This window comes from Dryas octopetala, chromosome 3, assembly GCF_963921425.1.
Source record: "Dryas octopetala chromosome 3, drDryOcto1.1, whole genome shotgun sequence".
Lineage (NCBI taxonomy): Eukaryota > Viridiplantae > Streptophyta > Magnoliopsida > Rosales > Rosaceae > Dryas > Dryas octopetala.
This window is the reverse complement of record NC_141368.1, coordinates 17,725,065-17,746,914: the sequence shown is the minus strand read 5'-3', so window position 1 is coordinate 17,746,914 and position 21,850 is coordinate 17,725,065. Positions and strand designations below refer to the sequence as shown.

General features: G+C 35.6%; 1 long non-coding RNA gene across 1 annotated transcript; it reads right to left on the bottom strand.

Annotated features, from left to right (window-relative positions):
• Positions 1-20,610: 20,610 nt before the first annotated feature.
• Positions 20,611-21,745, bottom strand: LOC147291488 (uncharacterized). The gene is made up of 2 exons (XR_015121143.1): positions 21,670-21,745; positions 20,611-20,887 (listed from the first exon to the last, which is right to left on the bottom strand). It is a non-coding gene; the product is annotated as an uncharacterized LOC147291488 (long non-coding RNA).
• Between the last annotated feature and the right edge of the window lie 105 nt (positions 21,746-21,850).

The following is a 21,850-nucleotide window of genomic DNA, read 5'->3' as shown; positions in this document are numbered from 1 at the left end:
GTTAAGATATTGAACACAATGGAGCACTATTTACGATTAAATTGAATTAATGCTTGAGAACAATGTATCCAGACATTGGTTGGTGGTCAATTAACTTCATTGAACAATGAACAATCATCAATCATCCACGACAATGCTAAAAAATTTATGTGGACAACTTGTGACTTTATTTTCTTTTCCTCACATAACAAATACATAAAAATAAAAGATCTAAAACTGCATCCTTTTTACCATAAGTGGTAATTATTTTATTCGCTTATATGATCACAAGAAAGGGAGAGGGAAAGTGATGGAGATCAGGTTTTGAACATAGCCCACCAACTCAAAGAGAACTCGACACAAGAGTAAAGGATAAGGAGGCTAAATTCATGCCGCTTAAGTTGAAAAACAAAAGTTCGGGCGATAAGCATTTTCCTATCACACAATTTCCTCACCATCACATCCCAAAAAGTAAGGAAATGGTTAACACAGCTAGGCATTTACACATCCAAATACGTACGTGCAGGGGCACTATTCAACGTGAGGCATTTAAACGCTCAAAAAATTCTTGGTGCAAGCCTGCAAGGTATGCAACAATTGCAGCAGCAAGAAAAAAAAAAAATTTATAAATATTAAATCCTAAACCAATAAAATATCCTAAACTATATATGGTAAAACACACATCACACACTTAAATCATCTATAATTACCTGAAAAATTGTCATTGTAATTGTATTTTTAGCTGCTGCAACTACAACGTACTGCAACTCTAGCTATTTTTGAGCGATATTGACACTCCCATTTGTACATTTGTACTCCTTACTTTACTTTTATATATTTATTCTCCTTTTATTTATTAAGCTACCATAGTTATCCTTCATAGCATTTTAACTTTTTAGAATACTCGATCTTCGTCCTTTTTATTTTTCTAAATCTCATTTTCAAAGAACAATAGGCAACATTAATTCTCTTCGGTAAAAAGAATGACAATAGCTCTTAACCAATAACTTTTTCATCTCCGGCTCCCACGTGATTTCCCACACCTTTTTCTTATTTTTTTAATTTGGTTTTATTTTATTTTTTTGGGGAAAAATGACTTGCGTTCATACAAGAAGAAACTACAACATCAAGTAGGATAAAAGAAAGCCAAATTGGTTCAGTCCCAATCCAAGACATAAAATCAGCAATTGAAATAGCAAACTCAGCTAAATGACGAGCAACTTAATTAGCACTCCAACCCCATTTAAATCTTTTTTCTTTTGTTTAGCTCCATTTAAATCTCAATTGCCCGTCTATATATGTACGTGTTTTATTGTTTGAATCTTTTCCATTAATGTTTGGATGATAATTTTTATTTGGGTAAAAACAAATATGCAAATATGGTCTCAGAAATAGTGTAATGCTAGGTACGTAGACCACACGGCGGAAAAATTATTGTCTGTGTCCGTAACACTACGTGACATGATGATATAATGTTACTAATTCACTCAAATTATGACACGTGTAAAATTTGAAGAGTATTGTTTTGGGTCTAGAATTTTAAATATTAATTTTATAGACACATGTTATAATTTGAGTGAATTGTTGATGCAAAAATCCGTAAGAGAGATGCAACAATTTAAGGTGGATGATCTGGCTGATTGGAAGCCTTGTTGGATGATGAATTGGATGTTGATTTGAGATGATCAAGATTTGTTGAATTGCTGGTTGAAGCTGATGAGATCTTCCTGCACGAACACAAGATCAAAGGAGAAGGACCGGTGTGGTACCAGCCAAATATGCTCCGATGATGATCGAAGTCAATAAAGTGTATTTGAAGGTGTTTGAGTAAGAACAAAGAAGAGCAAGTGATGAACTTGGGAGAATATGGAAGAACAATGCAAGATCTTCTGGGATACTTTCAGCTGTTTGTATGTATTTGTGTGGTCTTTTGTGAGTAAATTGTGAACCCTACCTTTGTGCATATAAGTGGGTTTATATAGACAAAGGAAATGGTGAAGGTTAATTAAGTTACCTGCATGATGATGAATGACTGACAAGAGGCCACACATTCGATCATGAACAATAGCATGCACAGCTGCCCCTATCTTTGCATTCAATGTTGCATTGAATGCAAGTATGGAAGAACAAGTGAAATACCCTCATAGTCATGGTTGTGAGCTGGGATGTCCCATATGTCAGAAAGTTATGTCAGGTGCACTTGAGTATGGCGGTTCGTCCTAATGTATCTTCTTAGAATGGTGGTGGGAGGCCGAGCCGATCTGAACACATATGTCCCCATGTGTAGATGTGGAATCCATGTGTGATCGGATCTATCACACCCCAATTTGTAATTAAGAACTAATTAGATTAAGGTGTGAATCATACTCTAATTATAGAATTAACTTCTATAACTAGAATATGATGGAGTATAATAAAATAAAATAAGAAAAACTGTATACTAATAACTTACCATACTAAATTCAGCTTAGTTTAAAATACACAATCTATCTCAGTAACTTAAGTTTAACAGAACTTCCGAAAATAAAACGAAACTAAACTTCAAAATCTGTTCACACTTATTTACACAAACTTCTTCATCTTACTTCTTCTAAAGGTTTTGATCTTCAGTATTTGAACCTGCAAAGTCAATAAGGGGGTGAGCTCTAAGCAATGGCTCAGTAGGGACATTTCACCTTAACATGCAAAATTAATTATATTGAATCTCATTGAATCATACAACATGGAGCAGATAATATATATTTAATAATATTATAGAGCATGAATGTTATGTTGCACTTCCTTTATTTAAACCCTTGAAAAGTAAATTGCATCACATCTTCACTCCAGTCGCAACCGAAATGCAAGATATCCTAACTTTGGTCCCAACCGAAGGTCCCAATGCGCATTGGGAAAATGATAGTTTTATCAGTCGCAACTGAAGAAGCGTCTCTCCCCACGCATTTATGAATTTAAATTTGACACCCAATCCCTTCTCACCACTGTAAACTTCAATTCTCAATGAATTATGCTTCACATTCAAATAAATGCACATAATTATATATAATAATTAATTACCTTATATCGTGCTCAAATAATTCAAATAATTCATATAAGTCACATATTAGCACGCATATTGCATTTTTCAACTAACATTCAATAAAATCAAATTTTTGCAGTTTAAGGTTCCTCATATCCCCCTACCTCGAAAACAAACTTAATCCGCCGCTAGAAATAGCCTTGTGTCTCCGGGTCATTCTCCGAACCTAATTCCGTACAAGAAAATTACAATTAATTACGGAATAAAAATCGCTCACTCTCTAATTCTAGTGTGTGTAGTGAAAACACTAAGTTAGGGGTCTCGGATTGCAAAAAGGAGGCAACCATCGGACTCGGAATCGAAAATGCAATGGTGAGGGACTTTCCTCGGTCATCGGAGTCGCTGCACGCCGCCGCACGCACCTCCACGTGCCGGTGGTGCGAGCGGTGGTCCGACGGCACTGTTCATCATCTTCAACCTTGCTGCCAGTTTTCGCTTATTTGTTTCCAACTTTGGCTCGTTGTTTACCCTATCAAATCAACTCCAAATTGAGAAAACTTATACTCGTTTTAAAGATATGCAAATTTCTTTTACAACCATCCAAAGAACACTCAAAACGGATCTCTAAAACTCAAGTTATAAGGCCTTAAATTAGGCTACCTGAACACTGTCAAAATTTGCAGAAAAATGGCAAATTTTCCAAAATTCAACCAAACTCATTTTTCTTCGATTCTCATCATCCAAATCAGTTTCTAAGGCTAATAAATAATAAATTATAACTTAAACTTCAACCAAAATCAAAGGAAACACAATCAAATGAATTAAAATTCAAAAACTCAAAACTGAAAATTTGCTCTCTACACCCCAACCCGAAAATCCTTCACTTCTCCATCAATCTCTAGGTTGTTTGTGATCTTAAAGACGACTCTAACAATCAAATAAACCTCACCAATACAGATACCATCACCTAAATTCGAATCCAAGAAAACAGAGTATATGGAGGTGGAGCTTACCTCTTCTTCCTCTTTCCCTTTATCTATCTATCTATCTATCTCTCTCTCTCTCTCTCTCTCTCTCTCTCTCTCTCTCTCTCTCTCTCTCTCTCTCTCCTTCTCTCTCTCTCTCTCTCCTTCTCCTCTCTCTCTGATTTTCTGGGCTTTCTTTCTCTCGGGTTGGCTGGGGTTATGGGGTTTTGCTGGGTTTGTTAATCAAACCCAACCTTAAGTTATTAAACACACACACACACACACTCTCCACCGCCACACCACCGCCTCAATACGAGCACACACCTCACCTATATCTCAACCACTCACAAAACTCACACACATAAACCAAAACACACCCACACAAAACTAGAAGCTGCTGGACTTGCATCCAGCAACTTAAATTTAATTTTTTAAATTAATTTTTTTTTTACATAAATATAAATATAAAAATAAATATAATTATAACTAATCAAATAAAATTATTAACTAATTAAATAAAACTAAGTTATTACAGGATCGGACATGGACAAGTCGACGGAGCCGATCAGGTAGATAGTGTAGTGATCCCTTTAAGTGAAAATCGGCTGTGACTAGAATTTGAGAGGATGATCACCAAAGGCCAAACCGAACCGGGTGTCCACTTCATGATGGATTTCTCCAAGTGTAGAGAAATAGTGTTGATCGGTTCGGATCGGCGAGAAGCAGTCCCTAGGCCGAGCCGAACACATGTCATTTGTGAATCTCCCATGTATGAGGCAGTAAGATGTGCCGAATTGGAAGAGTAAGGCATTGGGCCGAGTCGAACCAAATGGTCGAGATGATCCGGTGATGACAAGATTGTCAAAGTAAGTCTGATCATGATCGATCATTGGGCCGGGCCGAGCCAAACCAATGGTCGAGATGATCCGGTGATGACAAGATTGTCAAAGCAAGTCCGATCATGATTGGTTGACCAAGCCAAAGTGATAAGGCTACTGGGGTGGCTGACCAGGTCAACCGTTGACTGGTCAAGATGTTACGTAGGATCTTTGAGGCGGTGGACTAGAACATCCGAGCCGAGCTGAATATATGACTTTGTAAATGTCTCATGTACAATGATCATCTTGTCTAGTTTGATCAACAAAATGATGATCTGGCCGGAGCCGAGCCAAGGTGAGTGGTACAATCATCATCTCGTCTAGCCGAACCAATCCAACCTGTACAATCATGATCTCTTCTAGCCGAACCGATCCGAGCTAAAGACTTTGGAAGTGATGTTCCAGGTTCTAATAGAATGTTTAATGATTGAGATGTGATTGGAGAAAGATAATCTCCAGATCCTAGTCGAATTGATGGTGTCCGAATGAGATGATCTCTCGAATTCCCGGTGGATCCTAATGTCAATTCGGATCGGACATGGGTAACCCGGAGGTAAGAGCCGATCTCAGATGTTGTACATGTTGTTGGCATTGCTAAGCTGACATGATGACACAGATGGCTAGGTCTGACCAAGTTGACCATTGAAAAGTCAGAACAAAAATGAGACCTGGTGTGCCACGTGTTGGTCTGTGATTAGCCATTGAATTCATGTGAATTTATCCACAAACATGAATTAATAACATTATGTCAACATGTCGATATTATAGTTGCACACAAAGAACTTGGTCCAATACTAAGAAGACCAATACAAACTGAATCCTTAGTATTAATGAAAGTGAAAAGGGAATTTCCACCTAACTGATGTAGAACAAATGGCAGAACGGTTCATGCAACAACTCGGCCGCCAGAAGCCCAAGAAAAGAAACAAGCTTCAGCCCGGCCCAGTGTCAGAAATGGGCCCATGATACACCGATTCAAAGGGAACGACGAGACAAATTCAATGGGCCTATTTTGGCCAAATTCCTTCGTTTAGGGCTTCAAATAAGCAATTTAGTGTTTTTGAATAAATTTCCTAAATTGCACTTTATTTCCCTTTTTATTTCCGTTTTGAATTTCGAACGTCTAGGGTTCTGAACGTATTTAAACAACCTTTTGGCTGTTTGTAAGTTTCAGTTTTATTATTTTCAATCAGAAAAACCTTGAGATTTCTTTCATTTCTCTGGTGGATTCCAGATTCTTTCTTAGGGATTAACGCTGGTTTTCCCTAATATATCTTAATTGCGTGTTACGCTGCGTCAAGTGGTATCAGAGCAAGGAGTTACCTGGCTCGATGGGTGATCATCCCAAAGAAGGAGATCGCGGACTTGATGCCCTATGGGAGGCTGTGAACAAACAAACCACGGAGACTACTCAGCTATCGACTCAACTTGAACAGATTCGACAGTTGTTAGTGGGTTTGAATCTTCAGGGTAATCCTAACCCTAACCCTAACCCTAACGGACAGGGTAATCTCAGACAACAACCAGTTGACGAAAGACTAGCCATGGGATTTGCCCGTGGTAACAACCGGCGACAACAACCTGAGAGTGACGATGAATCCGATGAAGAAGAAGAAGTCCCGAATATTCGCAATAACGAACGGCCGCGATACAACCACAACCAGAACTTTGATGACTACAGGTTAAAAGCTGATATTCCCTATTTCAATGGACATATGCAGGTCGAGGATTTCCTTGATTGGCTTACAGAAGTGGAAAGGTTCTTTGATATCATGGAGGTTCCCGAGGGAAAAATGGTGAGGATGGCTGCTTTCCGTCTGAAAGCCAGCGCGGCTGTTTGGTGGGATCAGTTACAGAAAAGTCGAAACAGACAAGGGAAAAATCCTGTCAGAACTTGGCGGAGAATGAAACAATTGATGATGGATAGATTCCTACCCCAGGACTATGAGCAATATCTTTACCGCCTCTATCTGAACTGTACCCAAGGTGTGAGATCTGTTGCGGATTATACGGATGAGTTTTTGCGACTAGCAGAACGCAACAATCTGGCGGAGTCGGAACATCAAACTGTGGCAAGATATATGAGTGGTCTGAAGCCATCGATCCAAGAAAAAAATTGGATTGCAAACTCTCTGGAGCGTTCACGAGGCTCACAATATGGCCTTGAAAGCCGAACTCATGGAAAGGGAGAGACGACCTGGATTTGGGAATAACACCTATCGAAGGAACATACCAGAGGTGTCAACCTCTAGTACTACTGATAAAGGAAAGGGGATTCTACCTATCCCTGCGATCCCTCCAAAGGTTCAGGGCCAACCTTTCAAACCCACCGAGAGTGGTGGCAGATTCCCAAATAGAAACCAGACTCGGGCTCAAAACCAAAGGTCGAATCCGTATGCCAAACCAACAACGGACATCTGTTATAGATGCAATAAACCAGGTCATCGATCAAATGTGTGTCCAGAAAGACGAACTGCAAACCTTGCGGAAGCTAAGGGGTTTGAGGATGACACTGAAGAAACCCAACTTGAAGATGAATATGAAGGGGTTGAGTTTGCTCAAGAGGAAGGCGGAGAACATGTTAATTTTGTCTTGCAGCGAATTCTCTTTTCACCCAAGCAGGAGGGGCAACGTCATAACATATTCCGCTCACTTTGTTCCATTAGAAACAAAGTTTGCAACCTGATTGTGGATGGCGGCAGCTGTGAAAACTTTGTAGCTAAAAGACTGGTGGATTATTTGCAGTTACCAACAGAGAAGCATGCAGCCCCATATTCCCTAGGGTGGGTCAAGAAAGGCCCTTCAGTGCAAGTAACCGAAGTTTGTCGAGTTCCTCTCTCCATCGGTAAGCACTATAAAGAAGAAATTTTGTGTGATGTCATTGATATGGATGCGTGTCATATTCTCTTGGGTCGACCATGGCAGTTTGACGTTGATGTCACCCATAGAGGTCGAGATAATGTCTACTTGTTTGCTTGGGGTTCTCACAAGATTGCACTGGCACCAATAAGTCAGACAGGGAAGACTGAACGACCAAGAATAGAGAGTTCAAATTTTCTGGCTATTTCTAGCAGTGAACATGAACTTGTGAAAGCTGCAGAGGAGGCCCATGCAATTTATCCGTTAGTAGTTAAAGGTTTGCTGACAGCCGAGACAAAAGGGGCGACGATTCCCACAGAAGTGCACAAAATTTTGGGTGATTTTCAAGAGTTGGTTTCTGATGACCTGCCAGATCAACTTCCTCCTATGAGAGATATACAGCACCACATTGACTTGGTGCCAGGAGCTAGTTTACCCAACCTTCCTCATTACAGAATGAGCCCGAAAGAGAATGAGATATTGAAGGAGAAGATTGAAGAGCTGTTGAAAAAAGGGTTTATTCGTGAGAGTATGAGCCCGTGTGCAGTGCCTGTTTTGTTAGTTCCAAAGAAGGATGGTAGCTGGCGCATGTGTGTTGACAGTAGGGCGATCAACAAGATCACTATCAAATATCGGTTCCCTATACCGCGCCTGGATGACATGTTGGATGTGCTAGCTAGATGGATCAAAGTTGTTCTCTAAGATTGATCTCCGCAGTGGCTACCACCAAATTCGGATCAAACCAGGGGATGAGTGGAAGACAGCTTTCAAAAACAAGGATGGATTGTACGAGTGGCTGGTGATGCCATTCGGCTTGTCTAATGCTCCGAGTACTTTTATGCGCCTCATGAACCAGGTTCTACGCCCTTTTATTGGTTCATTTGTTGTAGTTTATTTTGATGATATCCTTATCTACAGCAAGACCAAGGAGGAGCACTTAGCTCACTTGCGACAGGTTTTAATGGTGCTAAAGGACAACCAGCTTTTTGTCAACTTGAAGAAGTGCTCCTTCCTCACCAGCAAGCTATTGTTTCTGGGTTTTGTAATTAGTGCGGAAGGAATTCATGTGGATGAGGAGAAGATTCGAGCTATCAGGGAGTGGCCCACCCCAAAAACAGTGGGTGAGGTAAGAAGTTTCCATGGGTTAGCTACATTTTATCGGAGGTTTGTGCGAAATTTTAGTGTTATTACTGCTCCTATTACTGAGTGTTTGAAGCAAGGCCGATTTCATTGGGGAGAAGAACATGAGAGAAGTTTTGCTCTAATCAAGGAGAAACTTTGTACTACCCCAGTGTTGGCACTTCCCAATTTTGAGAAGATATTCGAGGTCGAATGTGATGCTAGTGGAGTGGGAGTCGGTGCTGTGTTGTCACAAGAAAAGAGGCCAGTAGCATTTTTCAGTGAGAAACTGAGTGAAGCTCGGCAGAAATGGAGTACTTATGACCAGGAGTTCTATGCCGTTGTGAGAGCTTTGAAGCAGTGGGAGCATTACTTGATACAACGGGAGTTTGTGCTGTATACTGATCACCAAGCTCTAAAATTTATTAATAGTCAGAAGCAGGTTAATAAAATGCATGTCTGATGGGCCACTTTTCTACAGAAGTTTCTTTTTGTGATTAAACACAAGGCTGGAGCCTTGAACCGAGTGGCAGACGCATTGAGTAGACGAGCCACTTTGCTTATCACTCTTTCTCAAGAAATAGTTGGGTTCCAGTTTCTGAGAGACTTGTATGTTGCAGACGATGATTTCAAAGACCTGTGGGCCAAGTGTGTCCAAAACCAACCCGTCATGGATTTCCATGTTAGTGATGGGTATTTGTTTAAGGGCAACAGATTGTGCATCCCTATCTCTTCTTTAAGGGAGAAATTGATCCGAGACCTACATGGTGGAGGATTAAGTGTGCATTTGGGCCGAGACAAGACTATTGCTAGCTTGGAGGAGCGTTACTTTTGGCCACAACTGAAGAGGGATGTGGGAAATATTGTGAGAAAATGTTACACCTGCCAGGTGGCCAAGGGTCAGTCTCAAAACACTGGACTTTATATGTCTTTGCCTGTTCCTAACGATATTTGGCAGGACCTCTCTATGGATTTTGTGCTGGGTCTTCCACGAACCCAAAGGGGAGTGGATTCTGTTTTTGTTGTTGTTGACAGGTTCTCAAAGATGTCGCACTTTATTCCATGCCGGAAGACATCTGATGCATCCAACATAGCCAAATTGTTCTTTCGGGAGGTTGTTAGATTGCATGGAGTGCCCCAGTCTATTACCTCTGATCGTGACACCAAGTTCCTCAGCCATTTTTGGATCACTTTGTGGAGGATGTTTGGGACAGCCTTGAATCGTAGTAGCACAGCCCATCCCCAAACTGATGGACAAACAGAGGTGACGAACAGATCCTTGGGCAATATGATTCGCAGCATTTGTGGAGACAAACCAAAACAGTGGGACTTCGCTTTGCCCCAGGCAGAATTTGCATACAACAGTGTTGCCCATAGTGCAACTGGACAGTCGCCGTTCTCTCTGGTTTACACTGCGACTCCTAAACATGTGGTTGATCTAGTGAAACTTCCCAAGGGACATGGGGTAAGTGTGGCAGCTGAAAATATGGCGGAAGAGGTTCAAACTATGCAGGCTGAGGTCCGGAAAAAGTTAGAGGCCACAAATGCCAAGTACAAGGCTGCTGCAGACAAACATAGGCGAGTGAAGGTGTTCAAAGAAGGTGATTCAGTGATGATTTTCTTGAGGAAAGATAGATTCCCAATGGGTACCTACAACAAACTGAAACCACGCAAGTATGGTCCTTACAAAATTCTCCATCGGATTAATGACAATGCTTATGTGGTGGACTTGCCGGAGTCAATGGGAATTTCTAGCACTTTTAATGTGGCGGACTTGCATGCTTTCCATGCCGATACAGAGCCTTTGTATCCTGAAGATAACTCGGGGTCGAGTTCTTCTGAAGTGGAGGAGACTGATGTAGAACAAATGGCAGAACGGTTCATGCAACAACTCGACCGCCAGAAGCCCAAGAAAAGAAACAAGCTTCAGCCCGGCCCAGTGTCAGAAATGGGCCCAGAAATTCCTTCGTTTAGGGCTTCAAATAAGCAATTTAGTGTTTTTGAATAAATTTCCTAAATTGCACTTTATTTCCATTTTTATTTCCGTTTTGAATTTCGAACGTCTAGGGTTCTGAACGTATTTAAACAACCTTTTGGCTGTTTGTAAGTTTCAGTTTTATTATTTTCAATCAGAAAAACCTTGAGATTTCTCTCATTTCTCTGATGGATTCCAGATTCTTTCTTAGGGATTAACGCTGGTTTTCCCTAATATATCTTAATTGCGTGTTACGCTGTGTCACTAACAATGAAAGAAATATCATTGAATCATTCAAATGAAATAAAAGGTTATAAGAGATAGAAGAAAGAAGAGGCAACATGCTCGACTTTGAATTGACTAATTACTACTAAGACAGAAGAAGAATGGACCCAGCTATTTCCTCTTTTTCATGCAAATGTGAGATGTCGCACACGAGACAGTTTGTGGTCATAAAGAGATTTGGCCGTACAACACATGACTTGACATACTTCGTGTTTTCATGATCCCATTGTGGTCCCTGAAAGCTCTGCGCTCAATGGGTTCAACTCAAAACCTCATCTGAATCTAACACCCACCTACCATAATATTGCTTCTACTTAATTACTTGAAATTAATCACTTGTTTCAACTTAATTAACTCTAGCCATTACAGAAAAAGCTTTCTTCTCTCTCCTCAACTCTCCCTCTCCGACCCTCCCAGCCTCGTACTTCAGAGGGGGGTTGCAAGAGGTAAGCTCTCCATATTGTTTCTTAGGTCTTGTGTCCTAGAGTACGTGTAGAAAGCTCAGCCTTCAATCGGTTTTAATTTAAAAGTGACCAAATGTTGGACTTAATTACTGGGCAGTGTGAAGAGAATAGTTTGTGTACGTCTTTGTGAGAGAGACTGATAAGAAGACAACAGAGATGAAAGATTTGACTGTAAAAAAAGCATGGAAACGGTTACTTGATCCAAAAGTTATATATGTTCACATGGACTTATAATTATTGAGCCATTTGATTAAATATCTATTTGAATTCAGTGCACTTAGATCTTTTTCGATCATAGTCCTTCATACATCCCATATTTTACATGAAAAATTTCGGCCCTTTCTTTTAATTCTTGTATTCAAATATGATTTTTAAAACAACGTTGGTTTTCTTCCATTTGCCCCAGACATCAAATAACATATATACCACATAACAGAAAAGATGAATAAATATATGGAGCTGAAACCTCAATGTATATAGAACTGCAGCAAACAAACACAATGGTTGAACACACGAGACAGCCATAATCCCAAAGGGCAAAAACCAAACATAAGCTGAAACTCAAAGAGCGCGCAAGAACACACGAGACAGCCACCAAACGCCAAAGCGAAACCAAAATCTGAAAGTTTGAACCCTTTTCAGAAAGAAAAGAAAAAAAAAAAAAAAAAAAAGAAAGAAGAAGAAGAAGAAAGGGCTATGTACAAAAGAAGATCATTTCACACAAGAATTTTGTGATAGAAAAATGCTATTTGCCCAAACTTGTTCTCTCAACTTTATTTCTCAACCTACATGGTAGTCTCGACAAAAATTAAAGGGAAAAGATTTTATGTCCTAGTAGGGCAGAAGATCTAAGTGCCAAATAATGAATAAATATACGTATATTTATTCATTACTACAACTCCAACGTCTGTTTATTTTCTACATTTCCTACGTACACTTAGTACTTCTCCTCTTAATCATTTTATTTTCTGTTTGATTTGTTAGGTAATTACGTGAATTTGAAAGGGGTTATACCTTGATGAAGATTAGAGAAGTTCTTTATCATTTAAATTGAGTTTAATATATAACTTTCTTGCTGTACGTGATTTTTTGAGAATTGTTGGGCCAAGACTAATTGGAGAGGCATGAGTCTAAATCGGTAATAACCAAACACCCAATAATGCAGAGAATGGTAGCCTTGTTAATAACTAAACTGTACATAATCCTGCAGATCGACAATAAACTTGATGAATATGCAGGAAAGAGTTTATTTGAAATTTACCCATATGCTTGGTCGAGATCGAACTGTTAAGGATGAAAGGTGAAAATCGACAAAATAAAGAAAAGAAAAGTGAACTGAAATTATTATTTTTTTATTTCTTTTGAAGAATAAAGATCTGAATAGGTATAGGTAGAGTTCCCAAAATCTGAATTTTTAGGGTTCTAAAATTTTAAATTAGGACTCATTTTTTATTTTTTTTCAAAAGGACTTTAGATTGGGGATAAAACTCTTTTTTATTTTTTGGCTGGGGGGAAGTAAAATATTTTTTATTCTTTTTTTGTAATTTAAATTTTGCAAGATATATTTTAATAAAGGTTTGTAAAATTTATATAATAATGTAATGTCATTATGACAGAATTAAGCCGGACACCAACTGTTAGGGCACTCTAGCACTTCACAAAAAAAGAACCTACATCCATGGTAGTCATACATTGGACTTTAAAGAAAGAAAAACTAAAAAAAAATAAGATAAACCCTGAAAAATAAATTCATGCCACTTCAGTTAAAAACAAAAGTTGGGGCTATAAGCATTTTCCTATTACAATTATCTCACTATCACTTCCCAAAAAATAAGGAAATGGATCACAGCTAGGCATCTACATGTCCAAATACGTGCAGGGGCACTATTCAACATGAGGCATTTGAACGCTCAAAATACTCTTGGTGCAAGGTATGCAACTGCACAATTGCAGCAGCAAAAAAAAAATATATATATAAATCTTAAATCATAAACCAATAATATCCTAAACTATGGTAAAACACACATCACACACTTAAATTATCTGTAATAACCTCAAAAATTGTCATTGTAATTGTAATATATTATAGCTGCTGCAACTACAACTGCAACTGCCACTGTAGCTTTTTTTGAGCGATATTCGCACTCCCGTTTGTATATATTTGCACTCCCTACTTTACTTTTAGGGGGTTATCCCAACTCAGATTTTAAAGGAGTTTAATGAATTTTAAAATTCATAGAATCTATCAAAATCCAAAGGAATTTGGTGGAATTCTCATGGAATTTGTTATGTGTTAAAAGTGCATTTAAATCCATCTAAATCCATTAAAATCCTTCACTTAAAGAAATTCATGACTTTTTGAGGACACATGGATTTCATTAGAATCCATTAAAATCTGAGTTGGTGACACCTAAAGTTCATTGGAATCTATTAAAATCTAAGTTGGGGACACCTAGATTTCATTGGACTTTAAGTTGGGAACACCCCACTTATATTTTTATTCTCCTTTATTTACTAAGTTACCATAATTATCCTTCATAGCATTTAACTTTTTAGAATCCTCAATCTTCATCCTTTTTATTTTTCTAAATCTCATTTTCAAAGAACAATATATAGCAACAATTCTCTTCAGAAAAAAGAATGACACTAGCTCTTAACCAATAACTTTTTCATCTCCGGCTCCCACGTAATTTCCCACACCTTTTCCTTAGTCTTTTTGTTTTTTTGTTTTTTTTTCTTTTCTGGAAAAATAACTTACGTTAATACAAGAAGAAACTACATCATCAAGTAGGATGAGAGAAAGCCAAATTGGTTCAGTCCCAATCCAAGACATAAAATCATTAATTGAAATAGCAATTTAATTAGCACTCCAACCCCATTTAAATTTTTTTTCTTTTGCTTGGCTCCATTTAAATCGCCGGTCCATATATGTGACTTATTGTTTGACTCTTTTTCATTAATGTTTGGATGATAATTTTTGTTTGGGTAAAAAAAAAATATGCAGATATGGTCTCGAAAATAGTGTAATGCAAGGTAGATCACACGTTGAAAAAATTATTGTGCATGACCGTAACACCACGTGACATAATAATATGGTGTTACTAATTCACTCAAATTATAACACGTGAAAAATTTTAAGAGTATTGATTTGGGTTTAGAGTTTTAGATATTAATTGTATTAACACGTGTTATAATTTGAATAAATCAATAATATTATGTCAACATATAACGTGATTTTACAGTCTCACACAAAAAACTAGGTCCTACTAAAAAGACCAATACAATGTGAATCCTTAGTATTAATGAAAGTGAAAGGGAATTGCCACCAATTCAACTTTGAGCGAATTATGGTTCAATCTTTTAATTTTCCAATGGACCACTTTAATTCTTCTTTTCAATTTGTACGTTGTGGTCCCTTTCCTCTCTCCAATTTGGAAGTAAGTGCATACAGATGTGAGATGTCTCCCACGAGACGGTTTGTGGTGATGAGTTTTGTCCGGACGACACATGACTTCTCTTCATGGTTTAATGTCAGCACAATGTCAAAATCTAAAAATTTTTATTTTTCTATTTTTGTCCAATTGTATTTTTTATTTTTGGCCAAGAGTTTTGTCCAATTGTTAATTCACATAGTTTCTTTTAATTTTATTTTGATTAATAGTGACTATCATAGTATTTTGAAAAAGTTAATTGACTAATTTATAATATTGAAATATTTATTAATTTTTTTGTAATTAGCCCTTTATTAAATTTCAACCAATGTATAATACATCGAAACCTTACTATTACAATAGCACCAGTAATTATTGTTATGGCCATAAACTAATATTTTCTAAAAAATATAAGTTACATTTAATTTATTACAAAAGAATTTTTTTAATAATAAATTTTGTATAAATTTTTGGCATTATGTATTGCAGGTTATTAAAAAAAGAGAAAATTACAAATTTGGTCTACTTATTTTATACCTAGTTCAATTTTGGTCCACGATTTTTTTTAAGTTATGTTTTGATTTACTAATTATTTCACTTGTTCAATAAAGGTCCAAATTTGTTTTCTCAAATTTGTCCCGTCTTTTACTCTATCAAATCTCAGCCAAATTCAACAAACATATACTTGTTTTAAAGCTATGCATCTCCTGTAACAACCATATAAAAATCATTTAAATCGGAGTTCTAAAACTCAAGATCATTGACTCCAAAATAGGGTACCTGAAACTACTAATTTTTCCTAGAAAAGTTTTAAGATTTTTCAAACTTCACCAAACTTTAATTCTCTTTTATTTTAATACTCCAAATTGATCCTATGACTAAAAAATGATGAAATATAACTTATACTTCAATTATAATTGAAGAAAATATAACCAAAATGATTTAAAATTATTACTTAAAAAAGATCGTGGACTAAAATTGAATTAGCTATAAAATAAGTGGACCAAAATTAAACTTAAAAAAGATCGTGGACCAAAATTAAACTTAAAAAAGATCGTGGACCAAAATTAAACTAGGTATAAAATAAGTAGACTAAATTTGTAATTTCCTCTTAAAAAAAATACAAGGTATTGCATGTGGTAGCCTTATTATTAATAAAATAATGTTTCTCGTGTGAAATATAATAATTATTAGTAAGTAGTTGAGAATCTAACAAAAAAATGATAAAATATATATTTTTATGTACAAGGGCATTTTAGTAATAAAGCTGGCTTTGATTCTAATTCCTTTGTGTTACTAAACAGCTTAGGAATTAGTCATATTCTCATTCAATTTTAGAAAGCTAGTAACCATGCACCTCAGTGGGAATGTCGTTTCATTCAAATTCTTTCATTTTGATTTATTTCCTGTATGATTCATTCCTATTCCAATCGCATGTAAGTAAATATTTTAATAACCATAAAAAATAAAAAAATAAAAAATCTCTTTAAAATTAACAAGAAAAATATATAATTAACCTAAAAAACTTGATCTTCTTTAGCCGAGCAAAGTTTTTAGAGGAACACAGAGGTGGTCACTGCTAGTCTCGAAAACCCAGACTCTATTGGCCTTCAACCTTGAGCTCAAGCTCGTTAAGGATTAATCAAGTCAATCACAAGGCCGACTCAATTGCAGCCCAATTTTCAAGTTGTATGTGAAGGAAGTTCATATTTCCAACTTCAATTTTCAATTTTTAATTTTCCTGCTAATTTCTATTGATAGGATGATTAATGTATGTTCCATAAAATTACAAGCCAGTTACCTTTTTCGTAGTAAATTATTAACATGATTAAGGATTCAAATTTAGTAAGTTGTGCCTTGTAAATAAATTAATGTTTTTTTCTTGAGATTTTGCTTTTGAAGAGAATGGATGCACAACACATATAGTATGGGGGTACATATGCAAATGTGTAGATTTACATTGACACGTAATAAGAGTATCCAAACACTAAAAACACATAAATGAGCAGATACCATTACCAACTCTAAGTATTCAACCTTTTGTTTGTTTTAAAAAAAATTTCAATTTAAGACCAATTTTAAGTTGTAAATCTATTAATGAATCAATGAATCATACTATATCATCTAGAGGTTTTCATGAAACATTTGCATACATTCCACCATTTCTACTCAAAAAGTAGTGAAAAGCTAGGAAATTTGTTTTAATCATAACAATTATATGATTCTATCAACATGTAACAGCTTACAAAAACATAAGATTACTGGCCTCTTCATCACTGTGGGACTTAGTCTGGACGACCATGACTCCACAATCAAAGCATTACTGGGCTGCAAACATAGAACAAGATGATGTTATATATGGTAATAACTACAAGTCATTGAAGAACACTATTGATGTAGATTAATTGGTATCTAGTAATATTTTTTATAAGTACGTGATGTAGACTAGCATTTATATTTTGCCTTATTATCCTAAGATACCTCCATGCTTTCAATTGCCTTATTTATATTGATGTAGAGTGGTATCATATACAGTAGGACAATTTTCTCAAATTTAAATTTCATAGTGTCCTTTCTTTAATCAGCCTTCTAAACAAACACATTTTACAGTTCACGCTCTTAAGATAAATAATATAAACTAAGCAAAGGTTCCATTCATGTAGAGTATGGAAAGAAGAGAACCTGATGGGACAATTGTTGGTGATACAGAGCACCAGAAGACTCTTTGGTAACAGGTGATACAATACCAACACTAAGCAACCAATCTTAATTGCATCTCTTGTTTGGAACCCAATTCCGCATCATTTTCGGTCTCATTTTCTCTGCTACCATCGCCATCTCTTTAGCCTTACTCTGCAAATTTAATATTAGTCGATCTACAACTTAAAACCATTCGAAACAGTGGAAACACCATTGGATCAAAAATATCTATGTTGATATATATACACACGTACACATGCATCACTCCCAAACTAATTTCTAACCATGTAAAAAATAAACCATCATAATAATATAAATATATATATACACTATATTTTTTTCTTTCACGGATTTTCATCGCCGAGCACTCAGTAGTGTATTTTTCTTCTTTCTCCGAGTACTTGACGCTGGTTAATTTGTTGGTTTTATGTTAGGTTTTAACCTAGGAATTTTGAGTGTCGGTTTTATATATGTTCGATTCTTCCCCCTAAAATGCAGCCTCAACAAACCTCATTCTACACCCTAGGAGGGTAGGGGTGAACCGTCGAAAAAATACCCTCACAAATCGGCAGAGGAAGCGGTGCCGAGCGCTTGTTGCAACGATCGGCTGTTATAAAAATTTTGCTACGTATCGAGCCCTCGATGACGAGAATCCTCAAAAAAAAAAAAAAAAAAAAAAAAGGGCAGACATGTCTACCCTAGAGAAAATCCCTATATATATAATAAGAATTATATAGCCACTCGTTTAAGGGAATAATGAGGAAAATTGTGAGGACACTTGGCAGAATAAGAACAAAACTGATCGACAAGGAAAAGGTGAGTGTAAAAGATGGATAGCATTCCACTTTCTTGAATTGAAATGTATGATTATGAACTAACATTATAATATACTAGCCCCTCTGCACTAAGTAACGCGTGTGCGAATAGGCTCTCCCTATTGTGCAAATGTCAATATTTTTGTACACTTTGTCGAATAAAATTTCTTATTGTGCATACATAAAAATGTTTTTTAATGAAATAATAATTTATTTGAAAAAAGTTCCTCAATTTGACTTCTCATAAAATAAATTATAGCATCAATGTGAATTTTTGTATATATTTTTTTGTGCATGCCATTGTAAATTATATATATATATATATATAGTCATACGTAGCTTATAAATACTGTAAATTATAGTACTCACACGTAGCTTATATATAGTTTATAGTTGTTGCATGCAATAAACCATGCCATTCATAATCATGAAGTGACTATTAGAAATAGATCGAAATATAAACACAATTGTTCAACATCTAAGAGAAGGCATAGAACATTATACAAAGTAAGCTTCCTTGATTTGATGATATTGTACTCTACTCTATAATCGCTTTCTCTAGAAAGGTCTTTTATGCTCAAACATAATCAGTAAACAAAGTCTCTGTGCGGGCTTGCAGCTCTAGTGGTTGAGTGCATTTATCCTTACACCAAGGACCAAAGTTTGAATCTTCTCCCACTTTGGCCTCGATCCCTTGTAAGCCAAAAATAGTGTTTGAATTAAATAGTGCTTATTGTGGAAAAAATGCCTTACAAAAAATTAACAGTTAATTACAAAAAAGTTCACTTTTAGAGCCCTTTGTACAAAAAACTCACCTAAAAAATTGAACGACAAATAAATCACTTTTTTGTACAAATAAGTACACGTTATGTTTTTTTCCATGGTTTTTTTTTATATATATATAAAAACTAAGCAAATTGTCACAATAACAATAATTGCTTATGTCAAACAGTAGTAATTAATAGTGTATTTTTGCAATTTAAATAGTTATTGATCCACAGTAACAATGATTGCTATTGTCAAACAGTAGCAATTAATAGTGTATTTTTATAATTTAAATAGTTATTAATCCACAGTAACAATGTTGTTATTGTTAAACAGTAACAATTAATAGTGTATTTTTGCAATTTAAATAATTACTGTTAGACAATAACAATTATCAAATGTACTAAGGTACTATAGCGCGCTACAATAACTCTACTACAGTAGTACCTAATTTTTAAAAAGTGGGCCGACTGGGAATTGGGGTTCCGCATTTGGGTTTTTTTTTAAACTACTTTTGTCCAAATGGAATTATTATAAAAAAATCCAAAAATTAATGACAACTATAAACTCAGTCAGATCCCCAATAAATAATCGAAATATATAGTGAAAAAATAAGTGTCCAAAGTGAAATTTGATATATATATATATATATATCAAATGCAAACTAAACCAAGAAACGTTCAAAAACTCAGAATATTAAACCAATAAAAAAAACTCCTAGCTCTTAAAAGAGCAATGTAAATGTCATTTATGGTCCTCTTAATGGATCTAGTCATCTAAACTATATATAGGCCATTTCCGTTAAGGTATACTTCAACTTAAACAACTTAAACATGATGAGGTATGGCTTGTGGGACCCACTTCGCATTATAATTCGATGATCAAAACCGTCTATTTTTTAAGTCTACATACAAGGATCATCCTTGCAAAAAATTAGATAAATCAGAAATCGTTTAACTATTTGAATAAAGGGCTACCATTTCCAAGTATTAATGGAATCCATATATTCGTTTATTTATTCTATCACAATTAAATGTCTTAATGATTTTCGATTTACCTAATTTTTTGCAAGAATAATCCTTATATAAAGACTTAAAAAATAGACGGCTTCGATCATCAATTTACAATGCGGAGTAGGTCCCACAAAACATATCTCATCATGTTTAAGATGAGGTATACCTTAACGGAAGGGTATAATATTGCACATTAATTAATTGAATTGTGCTAGCCTATTCATATGCAGCATATGTATGTATGAGAAAAATACCCAGCAGTTCAATCAGCAAAAATTAACTTAAAGATGCAAAAACTAAACACTAAAACACTCAAATTCTGAAAACGGTATGGCCAAAAGTAGAATGAACTACATCAAACAAAATTACGAAATAGAAATACTATGACACTAAAAGTAAAAGCAAGATTCAACATTTGAAATTAATAGAAAAATTAAGAACCTTAATATATACCAAATTAACATGGGGCACATCCAAGTTAGTATCAGTGCGTAATGAACTAATACCGTCAGCATGTGAACCTTTGATTTAAAGCAGCACTCATCCTGAAATGTATACTTGAAGCCTTCAAGATTTATTGGGTTGCATAAGTCATCAATGAAAAGCTTCACTTGGACAACCTAAACAAAGACACGATTAGTAAGAAAAAATATGTTTAGACAATCCAGGCTAAGAATATAATAGACACATCAAAAGTACCTTAGTATCTGTCAAAAGAAATAAATTTTTCATACATCAAATAAGAAAAACCCATCTTTCTCCACACATTTAAATATATCAAATCAACATAAATGTTTTTAGATGAGCCAAACCAAAAACCTATAAAAAAAAAAAAAAGGTGTAAACATGAGAAAAGTCTATGGTAATTAATCTACAATTCAGGAAAAAAAAATTAACATAGGCTCTCTCTCTCTCATCCAAAACAAACTTTTGGTAGAATCCCTCCCAATATCTACACCCGCATTTCATCAAACACCTCATATGCAACATAAATAAAAAATTTAACCTTTTAAAAAAAAAGTCTAGAACATAAGAAAAAGTCTGTGGTAATATACAATTCAGAAAAAAAAAAAAAAAAAAAAAAAAAAAAAAAAAAAAAAAAACATAGGCTCTCTCTCTCTCTCTCTCATCCTAAACAAACTTTGTATAAAATTCCTAACAATACCTACACCCGCATTTCATCAAATTAACACATCATATTCAACATAAATTGTCAAATACAAACAAAAAAAAAAAATTTTATTTTGATTATATAACTATCCTATGTAACTAAATCCCTGACAAAAAACGAAAAAATCTAGAACAATGTAAATTCCCAAATGATTAGTAAGATCACAGTAACATAAACACAAAGGGGAAAAGGTACATTTTTTGGGCTAGATTTATCCACCTAGGAAGTCACCTGCTACTCGGAATCGGAAGCTCACAAATTGAACCTTGACGCCTCTTCTTGAAGTTTTTGTAACCTTGTTAACGATCACTACTAGGAAGTACCCCATTAGATATCACTACATAGATATCAGTTTTAACAAAATTGATATAGTAGAAATTTTTTATATCAGTTAGATTTTTAGTTTTTTAAA